A 17,015-nucleotide genomic window follows, 5' to 3' on the forward strand; every position below is an offset into this window, starting at 1 on the left:
TAATGATAGTAACCCGGATGAGCTAAATGCTGCCCCCCCTCCCCACTAGCACAGCGATATGTCTACGGATTTACAACCCTGAAAGCCATTGTGTAGCTTTGTGCTTAGTTCAAAATAAACAAGCTAAATACTCTTGATTTATTTAAAGTTGCATTGATTTATTATTCCACTTGTGTTGTTTTAGAAATATATTATATCTATTTTTGTAATAAAGTTGGTTTCAATGCATTTACTAAAAGAATAAAGTTGTTTTTGATGATGTTGAAAACACAAAATGCTCACAGAGATCGAAGAGCGTGGAGACTTTTTGTGCTATTGGTCAGTGTACTTGCAATGTTGTTTTTACCTATTTGAAGGTAGCATTGTTTTTGTTTTAAGTATGCTCTTTAAAGCAAGTAATGCCTCCCAGTGGTACAGCGGTATGTCTGCTGACTAAAAAACGCTCGAGACCGGCTTTTGATATCTGTGTTGGGCAGAACACAGTTAGCCTATCGTGTAGCTTTGAGCTTAACTTCAAACAAGCAAACAAAAAGCAAGTAACAAATAGCAAACCTTCAACGTTTGTATGCGTGTTGAAGTTCGCGCATGCTACAAGAGGTCTGTTTGTGCTGATCAATCCTAATTTATAAATGACAAGCTGAGGGATCCATCCTTTCTCCGGATTAAAAGAATGTATGGGTGGGGGTTGGATGTTACGATATATAACGCACAAGTCCTAACTTTGACACAATTTATTTATAATATTACATATTATTACAGTATTCATTACACTTTCACCCAAAGTTTTGTGTAAGGATTAAAACATGGTATAAGTTCTGCGATAGTTAGGAATACTTTGTACGAAGAGGTAGCGGCAAATGTACTGGCGGTGGTAGTGTTTTCTGTTACCTGCTTTCAACATCTACCTCTCAATGTCCTTCTACACTGATGAAGTTGTAAGGTCACTGGTCAAAGTAGGAAGTGGGTAAAGCTCAAGAAATGACTCTTTATATCAGTGTTATGGTGGTTATTGTACTATCAATAAATCCGAGGTTATGTTTATTGCGATAGTGGCAGCCATTTTGTATTCACTGCTAGCGCAATCTCTGATATATATGACACTTATGTGCTCTCCCAACACTGTGTGTATGTTGTGTTATAGAAAATTTAATGTGTATGTGCTTTCTTATAGCAAAGCCACATTGGACTATCGTGTTTCCCGAGGGAAATCGAATTCCTAATTCTAACTTTGTAAATTTTGATACGTGCTGTCGTTCTGCCGGGGATTTAGGAAATTTAATAAGTATTGTTGTTTTTTGTTTGATGTGAGAACATGGCGATATCTATAAATGCAGTTAACGTTAACTTACGCCAAAGATGATAAACGCTCATTAACAACAATACTGAGGGTGAAGGGGCTGTAAACTACATATTAAAATGCTTCTTATTCCAAGCTACCATTCCACAAAGTTGGGTTGAGGTTTTGCCCAGCGACATTGGAGGAGTTAGATAACAGACAAACAGAAGAGACACACGGAGTTTGTGCTTTATATATATAAGATTGACTGGAATAAAAACAACTAGTCAGCACCGCCAACAGCCAGTTATCATGCTACTTTAATCGCATAGTGAGATTGACCGTCACGTTATGACGCTCTCACGGCTGAAAGGGCGAACATGTTCGATGATAGGATTGGAGTCTGTGACTCGCATATTAAAAATCGAACGCCCAAACCAAATAATCCAGTAGCAAAGGCGGTGAGCCCAGACTTTGTGTTTATACATTAATTTTTGGTAGTTTAAGATAATTCGAGAGTACTGATTACGAATCCAGTTGATAAATTATTTTTATCAGACTTTAACAGGTTGAGACCTTGAAGATGGCTGCTAAATCAGAGTGAAACTCATTTCTCAGCTCTTACATGACATATGACAGGGAGCAACAGTTATGGTTTCTACCTACTTTTACGTTTTAAGGTTAAAATATGAAGCCAAGAGAATTATCATTGTAAAAAGTAATGAGAAAATCATGATGATGGCCAACTTGGCTGCTAAAACAGAGATTGCTACATATCATCGATTGTACGTATCGTGGAGCAATAATTATGGTGTCTGCATGCATGTTTTAAGGACTGAAATATTCATTTATAAAACTTTTTGCTATCTTTCTGAAATGTAAAATATTCAAGACGGCAGCCAATAAGACGACTTAAAATAAGCCGAATTTTAGTATTTTTATATCTTGATGTAGCATTAAAGGATTCTCTGCACCTGAATTATAGCCGTATAGAAATCCAAATACACACAGTAACACTTTATACACATAATTTTTACATTTAAAGTAAATGTGCTCTCTATGTTTATAAGCAAGTGAGCCAAAACCAATTTCACGCTTCAGTTAGCATAGTTATCCATGACAGTGAGTGTTGTACACAGTAAAGGTCACCTAATGAGGCTAGTGTGCGCGATGACCCGAATGATCTCTACCATACTAACATAGTGTGTGTTTACTGATGTCATCATCTTCACACCACCAATCAATCTACAATCTAGAACAACAAGAAACAATTATGACAGGTAAGCCTTTAAACTGATATGTGTACTTGTATTATTTACACGAAGTCTAAGGAATATGAAACGTATTAGTGGTATGGGACCAGTCAGAATTTATAACTGAGGGGGCGTTAAATACCATTAAAAGTCGCCTTTTTATCGTCATTATAGAAAAAAAAAAACACTGAAGAAACTGCAAACAAAACGTACTTCATCATAGAGTTTATAAAAATTACGCATAGTTCACCATTAGTATTAACATATAAAAATATTAAGAATCTCTTTTTTCTCTTTCAAAGTTGGAGGGAACCATATTTTTGCTAGTATGCATATCGCATCCCTCCTTCCCCCATTGTAAGTTCTAACTGGTGCCTGAATCATGTCCAGAGTCCAGATAATTCTATAAGATATTGATTTGGGTTATACATGAACAGACAACTGAATATCCTCCTCATAATGGGCTTTCATATGAACAATGCACTGCTCTGCAAACATTATAGTCCTAGACCGTGTAAGTAATTTCAAGACTTCGATTGTTGAGAAGCCGATCAAAGACGATATCTACGTTGTGTTTGACAGGTAAAGGCATTTAACCATAAGGACTGGAACTAGAGCAAACAGACAGTCTGCCAGATGCACATTTGGATTCCTGTCCGAAAAGCTGTCAACAGTATTACTGAAAACAAAACAAAAAATTAACTGAATGACATCATTTTGTTACCCCATGATCAATGATCTTAATTTAAGCACGTGCACATATCCACAGGCTGTTGGTTACCGGGAATAATTCCGGTCATGATACACAAAGATGCGATAATTCAGAGAGATGATCTGACAGTATTTCATACAGAGGCAGATACACAAAGATGCAATAATTCAGAGAGATGATCTGACAGTATTTCATACAGAAGCAGATACACTCATTGTACAGCAAAGGATAAAAAAGCATGGATGTACATCATCTCAGACAACATTGATATGTTGGTGTTGCTACTGCACAATTATTTTTCATAAAACTTGGTCATCATGGAACCATTAGTATCAAACCAAATATTTACAGACATAAAAATCACTTGGATTAATTGTGAATGTAGGTATAACTATCGCTTTTAACATTCTATGTCGTATAGAAACTGAAATATTAAAGGTTCCTTGTTTTGGCAGCCACAATATTACCCACTATCTTGATTTTTTAAATACATTTTACAATGATGAGTCTCTTTATTTCATATTTGAGTTCCTTGACATAGAAAACCTAAGTGTAAACAATATGACTGTGACTCTATATCACCGAAGAGCTGAGATATGGGCATCTCTTTGATTTGACAAACATCTTAGCCGCCATATTGAATATCTCAAAGTGCTCAAGTCTTAAAAAGGGTTCTCTACAGGATTCATGATAATCACCATCGAATGATCCTAAAACCATAAAAAACATTGCGTAAGTGCCACGTTCAGGTTTAACTGAAAAGGGGTGAGCTTGGCTGTTGGACTAACAGGTCATATCAGGCTAATGTCGAACGACCAACAAACAATGACTTTTTAAGTATAATGTTTATAGAAAGTAAGAAGTAACAAATGTTATTGCCAATTTTAAGCACTTTGTAAAATAAACGGTACAATAAAAAGAACTTTAATATAGTAAATCTCATCAGTTCTATATGTAGGCTGAACGTATACAAATTATATACGTTTAAACAAAGACTGTGCATATAACGTGTACAAATTATTGTTCTACTTAACTCCCAGTGTAAAAAATATTACCGTAAAACTATAGAACTTCTTTTAGATCTGGGAACCATATTCGACACTATTCAGACTGCTAACCTGGCCACGTGTATTGTACGTCAGTTTTCATTATTTATCTTAACAGAAACCAAAGATACATAGCGTGTGTATAAAATTGGCTAACATCAAAGGTGATTTTGAAAAAACACAAAATATACACGTTGTTTCACATCGTTGATTAACAGGTATGCAACATCTGAAAGAACATGGTTAGTTGTTGTCTAACCGCTTCAATTATACAGTCTACTTGAATCATATATGCCAATGTTCAAATAATTTAAAAATAGCCTTATTTATAACTATGAATACATTTACAATAATATTTACACAGAAACAACTTCTTTTCCAGCTTATTTGTCGGAATAAGTTCTAGAAATGGCTACTCTTCGCTGTATTAGGTATACATCTGCTCGTTTCCAGAGTTAGGTTTAACTAAGTTTAGATCCGGTTTTTTAACATTAATGATATTATTTATTGAACTTAAAAACTGAAACTGTGCACTATAAAATTAAAGGTTAAAATATTAATATCTCATCACAAATAGTTGGCTAATGCTACACATTACAGCTAATTTATTATTGTTATTTCAGCCTAATTCGAATAAAAACAACAACAAAACAGCTGAATTACGTGCAAAACTATTGTACGTAATCGGGTATTCAGTTGATTGTGCGGCTGTGCAGAGGTAATTTATTTTAGTATAACGTAAATAAACTTTTATCATATATATTGTCAGTTTATGCTGTTGACAGTACGACTTAATGCTTTGTGTATTCGAAGCTTGTCCACGCCACACTGTTATGCTTTTGGGTAAAAAACTAAATATAATTTGCTTAAGTCTACCCAGCTGGGCTGTATAGTGGACACCAGCAGAGAGCTGAGGGTAGATCTACAATGGGTTGATTTTCCATTATCAATGTCTATCACAAACTTACATGGAGTGTAATATACTGGCAGGGATCAATGAAAGAACAATTTCTAACATTATATTTTACATGAAAGAGCCAAGAATAGAAAAAGAAATGTGTATGTTACCATTCTCATCCACTTTTACCGTGGATAATCGACATTTAAGTTCTGGCCTTATATCCTTTTCAGGCACGAACAAAGAACTTGCTTATTTTATATGGGCTGGACGTGAGCTGATGGTTTACTCGTCCAGACAAGGGACTTGAGAATTCTCAGTTCATGTTTCGTTCACACACACACACAAACACTTTGGGGTCGTGGGTGCAGTATAAAAGTAACGGCCCTATCTCACTATTCACTCAAACAAAAGTAAAACTAAGAGTTGGCGGTAAGTGATATAATCCAGCTGTCTTCATTTTAGTCTTTCAATGCAAAATTAGGGATGGCCATACGCAAATTAGACCTTGTTTACGCTTATGCGAAAATTATTACTAGTTTCTTCAATTGACACATTAAGTATTGTTTAAAAACTCACTAAACACATTGAGTTCCTCATAAATAAATGGCCCGGCATGGCCAGATGGATAAGGCACTCGACTCGTAATCTGAGGGCCGCGGGTTTAAATACCCGTCACACCAAACGTGCACGTCTTTTCAACCGTGGGGACGTTATAATGTTACAGTCAATCCAACTATTCGTTGGTAAAAGAGTAACCCAAGAATTGGCAGTGGGAGGTGATGACTAGTTGCCTTCCCTCTAGTCTTACACTGCTAAATTAGGGACGGGTAGCGCAGATAGCCCTCGAGTAGTTTTGTGCGAAATTAAAAACAAAACAAACAAACCCTAATAAAATAAACAAGTTAATATGATGTTATTATTATCTCTACATCTAGCTATTTGCATTGATATTCACAAGTATTTATTTTGAGTTTACGTGACCATAAAATAATTCTATAAAATTAAGAGACTATAAAAAAATGTTAAAATAAGCTAGTGAGATGTATGTGACGGAAAGCTTAATGTAGAGCTTATAGAAATTCAAAGCTCAGTCAAAGTTTGCAAGTGAGCAAAATGGATTTAACTCCAAGTATATTATCCAGGCTAGTGTTGAAAGCAGTAGATTAGCCATTTAAATTATCTATAGATGGAGATAATTAAATAAATTGTTGAGTTTTATTATGGAAGATACTGTGAAAGTAACATGAAGGAGAAAGAAAAAAACCCTTACTGAAGATGTGAAAGGATTACCAGGGGTATCGCATCTAGAAGTTTCTCAAAAGATCATGGATTTATTGTCGCAAGATCAATATCAGATTATTGACGCTATTTTAGCTAAGCCATGCGCATCAGGAGTGTACATACATGAACTATGGAACTGTATAAATGACTTAACAGTCTTGTAGAGTGTCAGGCCATACTTTCGAAGTATGAATACGATTTGATTGCCGTTTCAACTATGTGTCAAAAATTTAACCGACTGGCATAGTCTAACTCAATGAAAAAATAAATTATCTAATTCCATATCACACCAAGCTAGTTTTAAAAACAACCAGTTCTTGTTGTCCAGCTGTAAGTTGATGATAGAGGTTCTCACGCATTAGAACATGATATGGTAATAGGCGTTGATAGTAGCTTCGAATTATTTTGCAGACAAGTTTGTTGTGTGAAGATAAATGCAAAATTACACAATGGGCTTTCTGTACTCTCCCCGCTACGGGTGTGAAAAACCGGTTTCTGGCGATGTAAGTCCGCAGACATACTTCTGTGCCACTGGACAGGGAGGCCTGAGATAAGTTTGTTTGTTTTTTATTTCGCGTAAACCTACACGAGGGCTATCTGTGCTAGCCGCTACTAATATAACAGTGTAAGGCTAGAGGGAAGGCAGCTAGTCATCGTCACCCACCACCAACTCTTGGGCTACTCTTTTACCAACGAATAGTGAGATTGACTGTCACATTATAACGCCCCCACGGCTGAAAGGGAGAGCATGTTTGGTGTGACAGAGATTCGAACCTGTGACCCTTGGATTACGAGTCGGGTGCCTTAACCACCTGGCCGTGCTGGGCCGAAATAAACAGAATCCGCGATCATTATTTTTTTTTTCAAAGGGACAATTGATGTATTCCGTTAGCTATAAAGTCTTAAAGGGGCTTCCTAATTGATGTTATGACTAACTTTATCAATCAGTATATTGTTTTTTTTTGTGTTGTTGTTGAGTAAGGTACCTATAGAAGTAGGTCCCGTCTTACTGTGAAGTGTTTTATCAGATGCTCTACAGCTTTAGATAAACAGATTATGCGTCTATCTCAAACTTTGATTGTATACAAAAGAAATGTAAAGCGAAGAAAATTTCTCATGCAGTATTTTGTTGAAGACTACATTTCTACGATCTGTGACCTCAAGGAACAGCAGTCATCCACATTAGTATAGATACATTTTATATATAGATCAATTATTCTGAGGATGACCTCTTCACATTATTATGGATACGTTCCATGTACGGTCAGGCATGGCCAGGTAGTTAGGGCGCTTGACTCGAATCGGAGGATCGCGGGTTCGAATTCCAGTCCCAACAACCATACTCGCCCTTTTAGGCGTGGAGGCTTTATAACGTGACAGTCGATCCCATTATTCGTTGGTAAAAGAGTAGTCCAAGAGTTGGCGGTGGATGGTGATGAATAGCCGCCTTCCTTATAGTATTACACTGCTAAATGAAGGACGGCTAGCGCAGATAGCTCTTGTGTAGCTTTGCGCGAAATTCAAAACAAAGAAACAAACATTCCATATATAGCTCAATATTCTGATGAGAACTCTACACTGTCAGAGATAAACTTTATCTATATAGCTCGGTATTGTTAGAGATACGTTTCATACGCAGTTCGATATTTTGACAATGATCTCTCTTCCTATTTATCGCTATTATTTTTATTTCATACGTACTTAAGGTAAGTAAACCAACAGCCTTCTATGTTCTGTATATACCTACAATTCGATACGCTTGTGAGTAGAAACGGAAATACAACTGATATTTCATAAGATTCTCAACATAAAATTACTTAATTTATGAATACACGTGGAGTGGGAAAATGGATTGTTGTGACGCATAACCTGGTCACGTTCAGCTTGAACGAAAATGTTTGAGAACCAGTGAAGAAAAGCAACTAGTGGAAGGTACGTTCAATCTTTTTCCCACTCAACATATTGAAAAGAGTTAGTGTGTGTCGAAAATATCTCAAACGTGAAACAAGATTATATAAAACAAACTTTCTGGTAAGCGTAAGTGAAATAGCTAGAATATAGACATTTATCACTCTGTCCCTTCAATATAGGTAGGTGTTTATACCAAATCCCTCATACGTTTATATATGCAAATGACAAGACCCAGAATAATCAGACCTCAGAATTAACATAAACTCTCTAGTTAATCCACTGATTTCTGTTACTTACAAGTTTAAACAATCTGTAAAAGAACGAAGTTTGATATTTTGACTATGATTTCTCCTCCTGTTTATTACTGTTTTTATTTGATATGCACTCAAGATAAGTTAAGTAACAGCCTTCTATATTCTGAATAGACATACAATTCGATATGTCCATAATAAATCAATAAGGATGATATGTCAACACCATCATTTTCACTCTAAAAAGTAAATAGAAAAGCAAACAAATAAAAACATTTAACGTTGTGAGAAATTAAACTTGAAACTAAGGTATTATCCCCTCTTTCATTTACATATTATGATACCTGCACATTACTTTGAATATGTTTCATATATAGCTCGATTATCTTAGATGACATCTGTACACTGGTATAGATATACTTTATATATAGCTCGATATTATAATTATAACACTAGATGATGGTCAGGTGAATCATTGTGTTCTCTTTTCTTCGCACGTTATTAATAAAGCAGCCCTCGTGACCAGGTGTAGTATTATGCTATCTTTCCTTTATATATTAGTATAAAAGTAATCTTTGTGGTCAGTTAAAGTTTTAAGCTGACTTTTATTTATATGTTAGTATAAAAGTATCCCTTGTAGCTATTACATTTACATGAATAAGTTGGTTTTGGTCTAGTTGTTAAAATGCTTGGACAGTGAATATACATGAGGTCAAACTCCGTCATCACAAAACAAGACGTGGATGCGCTACAAGATTCATAGTCAAATTCCACTATCCAGTCAGGCAAGTGTAGTTCTAGAGTTGGTAGTGAATCACGTTAACTAGCTGCCTTCTCTCTCGCTTACTGGTTTAAAATTCCGAACTGTGTTCAAATAATCGTGTAGCTTTAGCTCTGAGCGAACATTCTCAAACAAAGCTTATTACAGGAGAAGAATAAATCGGATATTCCAGCAGAAAAATGTGAACTAGAAAAAATAATACAAACCACTGTGGTTGGGGATTGTTTTGAATCTCCCATAAGAACGTTATAAGATAGAAAAACGGAACCGAAATCACTGCGAGTAGGGAATATATTTAGCTTAGCTCTTAATTTGCCGTACGTTAAATATTGGAGCTCTAGTTGAACCTAGTAGCTTGATGTCATGAATTTAATTGAGAATGAAATGTATTTAAGAATGGGTGATTCTGACTTCGCAAAGCTACACAAGACCTACCTGTGTATAGCCGTCCCTAATTTTAACTAACAAACTAGATCGGAATGGGCTATTCAACAGAAACCACCGTTAACAAATGATCCATTCTGTTCTCACCATATAGATGGATTAGGCAGTTACTCTTATATATCAGTCATGGAAATAAAGTGTGGATGGTGTTTTTATGGCAAGCGGAACTGTACAGTTACCAGCGAATATCTAGGGGGCAGATAAAAAGAAAGAGGTTGGAAATGATAGAGCACTATTTTACTTCTCGGCAGAATCGCTCACGATCCATAAACTTTGTAAAGCCTATAAATTTGAGGTTTTAACAATTATCGTTTCAATACATTTATTGTATTTGACCGAAGGGTCTTATCTGCATTGTATCCATCGTGTAAAACCTAACACCAAGGGCAGAACTCAGATAGTGAGAATATATACTTTCTCGCGCTTTCTGACTGAGTCGTGAGGTGCTCATTAGTATTCCATAGAAGCTGAATAGATGTTCAAATAATACGTGTATTATGCACAAGTACTTACATATGTAAATTTGTATGTACTTTAATGGTTTCTCATGTGTCAAAAGTTAATAATCATACAAAACAAAATGTTATCACACAGTGATAAACCACGTTAGACAATAACAACCCAGCTTCATCTTCACAAACCATTTTTTATTATTATTGATCTCTTGATAACAAGTAACATCCACACACTCAGGCTAATGGCTTGAGCTGAAATGCTAATTGCAGGTGAGGGGTCAATGGATGTTTTTTTTGTTACAAAGACATAAATATAAAAAATGCTCTTCCGTTTAAGACCTGCTTGACTAGGTATTTATTACCTTCAGTTCTAACTTAGCAGTCTTTCTGGTAGGTGTCTCCAGTGCTGCAAACCCAAATAATACGGTTAAAGTTATCCGTGTATGTTTTCTTATTGCAAAGCCACATCGAGCTATCTGCTGAGCCCACTAATGGGAATCGAACCGCTGATTTTAGCGTTGGAAATCCGTAGACATACCGCTGTACTAACAGAGGGCTTGAAGTTAGGGCTTTTTTTCTTAATTTGCATTGATATTTCTGAGAAGCAAAACTTTCCAAAACAACTATACCTTCGCGTACGAGTAAATTAACATTTTACATGACCCACACATGTGGTTTGCTAAAAATGGCCAATTATCGACGTTGAATAAGTGCGTTTTAGCATTCTTGAAACTGCATGTTTCTTTAAAAAATAGCAAAATGTTCACACTCGTATGGCGAAGAATTCGTTGTAAACGTTTTTCTTAAAAGCTGATGGGTCAAATTAAAAAAGAAACTCCGACGTTACATTCTGCTTTCAAAGGAAAATCGAAATAAAGATACAAGAACAAAAACAGTGATATGTACAGAGGCTTTAACATCATTAATAATTATTAAACGTAAAAGTTATTTGCATTTGTTTGAAGTGTAATTGAGAATATGCTGTCGTTTTCAGTTGTTCTATAAATCTCTTAGATGCAAAAATGTTATCATTGTTAGAGAAAGTAAATATTCTTCGCGTGTATCAAACTATCAATTTTATGAAGTGTTTTTAAAACTGATGCTTATAGATAAAGCATGTTTTTTATCCAGAACAATGTGCTCATAAGATTTTGCCACACCATTGTGTAGAGAGAATTCAACTGAACGAAAAACCACCTGTGGGGCCCGGCATGGCCAAGCGTGTTAAGGCGTGCGACTCGTAATCTGAGGGTCGCGGGTTCGCATCCCCGTCGCGCCAAACATGCTCGCCCTTTCAGCCGTGGGGGCGTTATAATGTTACAGTTAATCCCATTATTCGTTGGTAAAAGAGTAGCCCAAGAGTTAGCGGTGTGTGGTGATGACTAGCTGCCTTCATCTAATCTTACACTGCTAAATTAGGGATGGCTAGCACAGATAGCTCTCGAGTAGCTTTGTTCGAAATTCAAAAACAAACAAAGAAACAAACCACTTGTGGTTCAATAATAAATATGGTGGTTTATAATGCTAAATTCGCAGCTCGTTGCGCAGCTTTGCGCTTAAAATCAGCTAATTGAGTAGCAAGAAGAAAACCTGAACTGAAGTTAAAGTATTACAAAGTTTGAAATTAAATCACTGTTCTCTTAGGTTTGGGAGATTTTTCAATCTGAAATAGATTTTGTCATTTGCATGATTCTAGCCAGCAAAACCAGAAAACAAACTAACACTCGATGTTATGTAAGAAGGAAAAGTGAAAAAGACAAGCCATGCAAATATCAAATATAATTTTGAAAAATCCTGTTTTTTGCTGTCTTTTCTTTTAGTTCAAAGATAGACATTACTTTATTTACACTCTATCCGCCGGGGGAGTCGAACCCTTAAACGTACTGCTGACCTACTTGGGACGTAAAATGCAAATAGAAATAACTAGAGAAATAAAATAAAAGATAAAATAAAAGGTATGTAATTATTCCGTGCGTGTTATCTCATGTGGAAATCTAATATTCCTATAGGTTAATTGTACAGTGGTACTTTTACATTCATACTAATGCAAATAAGAACGACGTTTAACGTGCATTCTTCCATACGAATGCAATACTAGGATGTTTATAGCATTAACTTGAAAGACAATTACTCCATTAATATAAACGGACACGCAATTAGTATAATTCTTTACCTTTCCGTGGCTTATAAATAACCATTACTCCTGAATACAAATTGCAACAAACACTTAAAAAATAGGCAACTAGGCCTATTTAAAGACAGTTTAAAGACAGTTTAAATTTAAAGACAGTTCGTATGTGAAGCACGAGCTTATTATATCTGTGGCCTTACAAGGCGAAAAATAGGGTTTCGATACCAGTGGTGGGTAGAACGCTGATAGCTAATTGTGTAGCCTTGTGTTTTACATCACACAAACCACGAACAAACTTAAAGGCATTTTATGACTCGCTAAACCGCGACTAATAAGTGACAACAAAAACAGTTGATTTTCACCCTCCTCGACATCATAATTTTAAAAAGTCACTTTTATAACGTCACTTTATCAAGAATTCGATCAAGATAAAATTTCAAGATCTTAGTCAGAGAGCGATTATTCAGAAAGACAGGTTATTTATACAAAAAATGTAGTGTATATAAATATATTTCGTTTTCAGCCATTCTAATTTGTTTTTACATTTTTTTACTTTCAATCTAAATAGAACAACTTCTGTGCGCTTTGTGGGTTTTTGTTGTATTTATATCCAAATACATAGTACAATTACAGCATTATTTAAAGGATTTGTCTATTTAAAACACATACCATTCTCCTATGTGTGTGTGTGAAAACAAAATTTTTGATTTGGGTTCATATGATACGACATATGCTTCATATTTGGCATGCCGAGGATTCAGTTCTGTCTACGTCCAGTAAAAAGAAAAGCATCCTAAGCAGTGTTTCAGTAATCAAATAATTTTATTACACATATCGTACTTGAAAAATAAGTGTATCTCCTAGTACAGGATTTAAAACCTAAGAGATGAGATTGGGTGATGAAGAAACGTAAGATTAAAAGAGAAAAACAACAAGAAGGAATGAGAATCAGAGAGAAGTTGTGTAGAAATATTTATAAGAAAAGACAATTAACAAAAGAAACAAACCTTTGCATGACAAAGTGGTAAAGAGATAAAAGTGAAGCTTTGTTCTCGTTTGTTATTAAACACAAAATTACACAAAGGGCAACTTGTGCAATGCTCATCACCACGGGTATCGAATCCAGGTTTCTAGCAATATAGAAAGTAAGGTGTTAAAGTCTATGAAAACAATCCTGAGATAAGATTAAGTGATGAGTACACTGGAACGGGCAGCAGCTGCCTTTTGTATAAAGTATACAAGTATAGAGAACAACATTTCGAAAGTCTTCCATATTTCGTTTTTCGAAATGTCGCCCTCTACATTTGTAGAGATGCTGCTAATTTTTGTGTACTTATCACGAATTTACCTGCCTAAACAATCTACCAGAGGTTGAGATAGTGTAATATATATATAAAACAGTACTTGGCATGGTTCTTAGCTTAAAAAACAACAACAAGCAAACTTGCTAATGACCTAGGTGCTAAATAAGTTGCCCGTACTGTACCTCAAGGACACGTTTATGCTGTGGTAAAAAGAAACATTAAACAGGTTTTGAGCTAATGAAGTAAGTATGTTACACTTTCAAAATAGTCAAAATTTTTGTGAAAAATGACGTTATAAAAGAAGGCTACTGTTGACACTAATTCATTACACCCGTCAAGGTTGTTTGTTAAAATGGTAAATTCCTGTCATATATTGTGGGACTGGGTCAGGTATTCAGGATATCAACTGATAAAGCTGGTGATATAGATTTTATAAATAAATCAAATTTCAGTCTTTCATACAAGCATTTCTGTCATTTTATCTACAATCAATTAATTCAAACATCTTGATGTTGGAGTAAAAATTCGATAAAATTACGTTAATGCTACTAAAGTTCTGTGGTTGAGAATACTTGCTTTTCTTCATATTCTATTCACGTCTCTATAATATACCTATTTTAAACGTTATAGCACTCAAAATTTTTTCAATTAGAATAAATACCTACTTTAATGTCTAGCTTAACATTTAGGTTAGGCCCGGCATGGCCAAGTGGGTTAAGACATTCGACTCGTAATATAAGGGTTGAGGGTTTGAATCCCCATCCCACCAAACATGTGACGGTCAATCCCACTATTCGTTGGTAAAAGAGTAGCTCAAGAGTTGACGGTGGTGGTGATGACTAACTGTCTTTACAACTAAATTAGGGATGGCTAGCGGAGATAGCCCTCGTGTAGCTTTGAGCGAAATTCAAAACCTTTGGGTTAAGGTAGGCTCTGTAATTCTTATCCTCTTTATATCTATTAAGCTAGGATAGCAGGCTTAATCTGTACCCTGATTAATTAGCGTATCCATTTTAACCTGTACCTTGTTCAACGTATTTGGCGTGAACAATCATTTCACTGTTTACTTTTTTTGAGTTAGGAGATTCAACTTTACCTCTATCCCACAACTTAACAACACGTTTATCATTCAAAAACACACCTAACAATTCTGCCTATTTATATGACTTAATTCATAATTTGTAATAAGTGTAAATTTAGTACATTGACAATAATTTTTATTTTATTTATTGTCCTTAACTTAGATATTTTAATCATTAGCTTATCTATACATCTTGGATTAATACAGATACTTTAATATTTATATTAACCGTATATCCTGAGCTTAAGATAGTAATTTTAATCCCCGTATTTTTTACACATTTTATATTAAGATAAGCAGTTTAACTTTTCTTTTATTCATGATTTCTGAGTTTGAATGTTTTTATTTAGCCCGAAGTTTAAAATGCTCTTTTAAATCCCTGGCTAATTCTTGTTCTTAAATCAAGATCCACATTTCAAACTCGTTTGTATAAATTTTCCAAAATGCAGTTTTTCTTCTTCAAGTGCTCACATTTCATTCCACAAAATAATTTCATAAGAACATTAAAAATCTTGCTTTGAGGTACTTGTTGGAATCTAACATTAAATAAATAAATAAATGAAAACACGCCTAGTGACACACTTATAGTAAAGAGCGATTTGGTGAATTTAGAAGAATGCATTTAAAAAGCCATTTAGATGGACACCGTCAGTAATTCTGATGTTGATTAGTAGTAATATGAGTATATATGATTGTATATACGGTGACCCAGGAGGATATGTTGTCACATTGCAGTTACAGTAAATAATATTAACTTTTTCTCAAACCTAATATTAAAGATCTAGTGTTAAATAATTGAAATATAAATACATAACTGTGGCTAGAGTGACTGAAGAGAACATGCGATCAAAGCAAACTACCTACATGCATGAAAAATAAAGCACATACTTATCGATTCGATTAGCATAATTAATTAAACATAATATATAAAGTTATGATAAGTAGAATGCATTGTTTTATCAGTTGAGTACCGTCGTTGTTAGCAACGTTTCCGGCCATAAATCTAATATTATCTCTTAAAGTTTGATAATTCTATAGGCTCAGGATAGTCTTAAATCCATATACTAAGCATGTAATGCAGAATATCAATTTAATAAAATAACTAACATAAAATTACATTAGAAATAACCATCACCTTAGGTTGGAAGTAGTAAAAATAAAATTGTGGTAAAAGTTACACTTGGTTCGGGTATTCTGGTAAATTTAGCCTAATCGACAAAGATTACAAGACATTCTGATTAGAAAAGTTTCATTAGAATTGTGTTTTGTTTTATTATATTTTAGAGCAGAGCCACAGTTGGCTATCTGATGCGTTCTCCGCGGCAAATCGAATCTTGGATTTTACTGTTGTAAATCCTAGGACTTATCTTTGTTCAAGCGGGGGACTGAAATTGTAATATACCGAAGAATTGTGTCACATTGAAATTTAATAAAGAAATGAGGCAAGGCATGGCCAAACGTGTTGAGGCGTACGACTCGTAATCCGAGGGTCGCGGGTTCGTATCCCCGTCGCGCCAAACATGCTTCCCCTTTAGCCGTGGGGGCGTTATAATGTGCGGTCAATCCCATTATTTGTTGGTAAAAGAGTATCCCAAGAGTTGGCGGTGGGTGGTGATGACCAGCTGCCTTTCCTGTAGTCTTACACTGCTAAATTAGGGACGGCCAGCACAGATAGCCCTCGAGTAGCTTTGTGCGAAATTCAAAACAAACAATAAAGAAATGTTGATATCACAGCTATTCTAAGTAATTGCAACCTAATTTCACTGAAAAAACTGTAAGTAGAAAAAAGGTTCTAATATAACACACAAAGGCAAACAAGAAAAAACAGTTGAGTAATGGGAAAAAGAGCAACCACTGTAAATTATGTTGTACTTAATTTGTTAAATTGTTATTTGATCTACTGAATCAGAAATAACAACTAATCTGAATCCATTTAAGAACTTTAAGTGTAAAAAAAATCCGTGTAGTGTCAATGCAGAAAGTTATCGTTTGTAATATATGTACATAAAAAATGTGATTTTTTTTCCTACTTCTTCGCACTCAGCCTTTAAAACGCTTTTAGCTCACTTAGCCACAGATTAATTGCTTATATGCGTTTAAGGTCGGTACAATTTATGTGATTGCAGCCGTATGTAACTTTTCCAGCACACTTATAGGTTATTTACATACATAGTGAAGTTTGCATTAG

At 35.0% G+C, this 17,015-nt stretch overlaps 1 protein-coding gene and 1 long non-coding RNA gene across 3 annotated transcripts in view; one reads left to right on the plus strand and one right to left on the minus strand.

The window, feature by feature from the left end:
* LOC143244978 (uncharacterized) overlaps positions 1–17,015 on the minus strand; it is a 49,709-nt gene that overhangs the window by 30,431 nt on the left and 2,263 nt on the right. The window lies entirely within an intron of this gene.
* LOC143244977 (uncharacterized) overlaps positions 1–17,015 on the plus strand; it is a 55,440-nt gene that overhangs the window by 20,673 nt on the left and 17,752 nt on the right. The gene's annotated exons all lie outside the window — the stretch shown is intronic.

Source organism: Tachypleus tridentatus, chromosome 2 (genome assembly GCF_004210375.1).
Source record: "Tachypleus tridentatus isolate NWPU-2018 chromosome 2, ASM421037v1, whole genome shotgun sequence".
In the NCBI taxonomy this organism is placed as follows: Eukaryota; Metazoa; Arthropoda; class Merostomata; order Xiphosura; family Limulidae; genus Tachypleus; species Tachypleus tridentatus.